Source organism: Pygoscelis adeliae, unplaced genomic scaffold, assembly GCF_000699105.1.
Source record: "Pygoscelis adeliae isolate BGI_AS28 unplaced genomic scaffold, ASM69910v1 Scaffold410, whole genome shotgun sequence".
Lineage (NCBI taxonomy): Eukaryota > Metazoa > Chordata > Aves > Sphenisciformes > Spheniscidae > Pygoscelis > Pygoscelis adeliae.
The window spans coordinates 2693288-2696667 of record NW_008823913.1 but is presented as its reverse complement, the minus strand read 5'-3'; the positions used below and the strand labels follow the sequence as shown (position 1 = coordinate 2696667).

General features: G+C 40.6%; 1 protein-coding gene across 1 annotated transcript in view; it reads right to left on the bottom strand.

Annotated features, from left to right (window-relative positions):
* The window catches only part of GNB1L (guanine nucleotide binding protein (G protein), beta polypeptide 1-like), a 19331-nt gene that overhangs the window by 1335 nt on the left and 14616 nt on the right, over positions 1-3380 (bottom strand). The gene's annotated exons all lie outside the window — the stretch shown is intronic.

Below are 3380 nucleotides of genomic sequence, written 5' to 3'. Positions count from 1 at the left end.
CCCAAGAGGTTTTTATTTACACCAAATTCCAAGAAGGGGATTACGAACAAGTTATTGATTTCAATCTTGGAAGCCTTTTGTTACTGTTTGGAGACTACTGGGGCACAACTTTCTGAGGGGCACAATTAAATTGGAAGACATTTAGCTTCCTTCAGTAGGCACTGGGGCTGCACAGGACTTAGCCCTTGGAAAGAAAAGTTTTCACTTCACTGACATGAGCTCCCCCTGAAGCACAGAGGAAAAGCTCAGTATAATACACTTTCGCTGTTCTCACCTCAGCTGACTTGTATTAGTCAGCAGCCTACCTCTGAAACACATGCAGTATATGCACCAGGCTGTGTGTGTGCACGTGTGTGTGCGTGTATGTTGAAATAGCCTAGTTTTTGTCACGATGTGGAAGACGCTTTGTGAGTGTATGCTGACCTTGAAGTGCTGTTATTCATAAGCACAATTGGAAATGACGCGTTAATGCCACTATCTACTTAAGACTGAATTTGTAACTATCTTGTCCCAAAGCTTAATATAATTCAGTGCATATTTTAATACACTGCGTGTTGTTTGCTGTTTTTCTGAGGCGGGAGGGGATTGAAAAGCGTATTACATCTGAGTAGCTTTCCTCCTCGAAGGACGTTCCATGATGCATAGTTAGTGCAGGATTATAAAGTATATATTCATTGCAGATAATTTTAACTATAATACTGGACGTAGAAAACTAAAACTCCAGAAGTGCTGGTCAAAGTTGGTTTCAGATGCAGTTGAACACATCTTGGAATCTTACAGGCACAAAGCCATAAGCAATTATTTTTCAACTATATTAACAACGGCCCAGCTACTTACTCAAACAGCAAGAGATGTGCAACTCGATGAGAAAAAAGGCTAAATGAAACTTGACATGCTTATTGCATGCCCCATACGTTCTTCTTTTAAATAGGACCTGACGAATGTGTCTACAACCAATTCAGAACAGAGGACAGCAAGTTTTGCTCAAGCCTGATGAACAGTAGGAGGCTGTATGTGGGCCTCTCTGTGGGGCTGCTACTGTAAAATCTGTGCTTTTCGCTAGTACGTATGTTCTTCCAAACTCCCCGGTTATGCTAATGTAGCATGGCTTCAGTGGGATTTTTGTTGGCGTATGTGTCCTGGCAAGGGAAGGATTTATTACTTACATCACCAGCCTGGCAAATGTAAGATGGGCCTTACTCTGTAACTGAGATTATTAGCTAATGGCTATAACCAATCCCAGGCGTGGTGCTTCCCATCATTACTGTCAATTATGTGGGCAAGATCCATACAGCAAAATCAGGATGACGGGGAGAAATTGCATGTCATCAGCAAGCTACAACTTGAAAATGAAGCCTATAATGGTGATGCCTTTTGGCTATGGAACATGAGGGAACAGTGGGCATTTGTGCATGATCTGCAAATACAAGAGGTGAGAGAGAAAATCAAAACAAAGCAGAACAACTTGCTCAAGGTATGTGCAGCCAGGTGAAATCCTAGTGCCAGGACTTGTGCCATCCAGTCACTTACGGGCAACTACTGTAGTCAAATGCATATCGACATCATTTCCTAACCAGAAAACCAGCTTGTAATTAAGAAAACAAAGAAGTAAAACCAGGTGAGCTCCTTTTGGCCGGTCATGACCAAGGACACTTGCATCTACTAGCAGATGCATTAAGAAATTTTGACATGCTGAGGCCAACACATATCCACCTCTCCTTCCCTCCTTAACACATGCTATCTATGATTTTTCTTTTTTTTTTTAATCTCCCTCTTCTACACCCAAATCATGTCTTTAAGCCCTATTCTTGTTAGAAAAATAGCCAAGATAGTGGCAGCCTGAGCTTCAGCATTTGAGGGAAAAGCCTCAGGAACCCAACCAACAAAACTTGTGTGCTTACTTACATTACAGAATTTTTTTTCTTGTCATATATAAAGGAGCTTCTGTGATTATCAGATTTTGTAGTTCTGCTTTGTTTATTCACCTGCAGAAGCTGTTTACCTCCTACATTCTACCACAAACATCATCACATAATTACATTATCTCATCCAAATCAGAAGGCTCATAACCAATCCAATCATTTGCTGACAGTGATGATTTCAGCAACTTTCTTGCAGAAGACAATACACCAAACTTTCCCCATAGCAATAAACTATGAAGTTACCTTCATCATCTATTCATTGACACACTGGAACATTGCCACTTAAAACAGAGCTGAAGTACCATCATTGTGTCATTATTTCTCCAACGGCAGATAGCTATGCACCACGTTTACTTATTAAAACCTTTTAGAATAAAAATAATGTGCCACTGAGTGGCTTTCCAACGTCTACCATTACCTCACGTACCTGGAATGTCAGGAAAAAAACCATCCCCATCTGGTTTATATTATTAATGCAATAGTGGAAAAAAACTTAATCTATGTCCTTGACAATCTCTAGTGCTCATATGAAAGATGCATTTTATTAGGGCATTCACACTATGCACGAAGCACAGAAACATTACTTATAGTTTGTAATACTTGGCGTTTAAATTTCTTCTGAGAAAAGCTACTGTCTCTCAGTGTGATGTGCTGAAGATGTAACTAATGGTACATCTCCTGGGAATGTGAATACCCTGTGGAAAACAATACCTGGAATATTTCAGGTGAACAACTGTTTATTTTTCCCATGAGTCATACCTGTACCCCTGCATTACAATTAACTCATAACTGAAATGTGCTGTGGAGAACAATATTTTCTTTGAATTTAGGAAAAAGCTATGCTATAATTAATATGAAGGAACAGCTTCCTCTCCAACACCAGAGTATTTGAAGCTTTAAGAAGCCTGTCACGATGTCAGATTTCTGACACCTTGGCCTTAGAAAACTAGTCTCAATACCAAGTTTCTTACTGGGACTTGTCTGCTCACCTTCCTTCTGCTTCCCTGAGCTAAGGACAAGAGCTGCACATGTGTACCAATAGTGGTAGAAAGGCTGGGGCAGGGCAAACATGACAAAAAACCCCAAACTATGACAATTGTGTATCAGACTTGTTAAAACTCTCCTTTATCACATTGGCTTAGAAAGCTTTTGCTACTTATTCAGAGTATAGAGTGCCTCTTTTACTTCACGTTGTATTGCTTATTAAAGTTCAGGCGTTCTCCTCAGTGAGCACTGTGTCCTCCAAACTTCAGCTCCGTTGGATGCATTTACACTACATGCACTGGGGTCTTAGTGCCCTACCACTCCATAAATGCTAGTTTTGTGGTGATGCCTAACTGACTATATACCTTCACAGTGTCCCCCAGGCGATGAGTCACCGTTGGACGTCCAAGCACTTGCTTTTCTTCCTGTAGCACCATTCAGAAAACAGCACTAACTTGCCACACTACCTAAAAA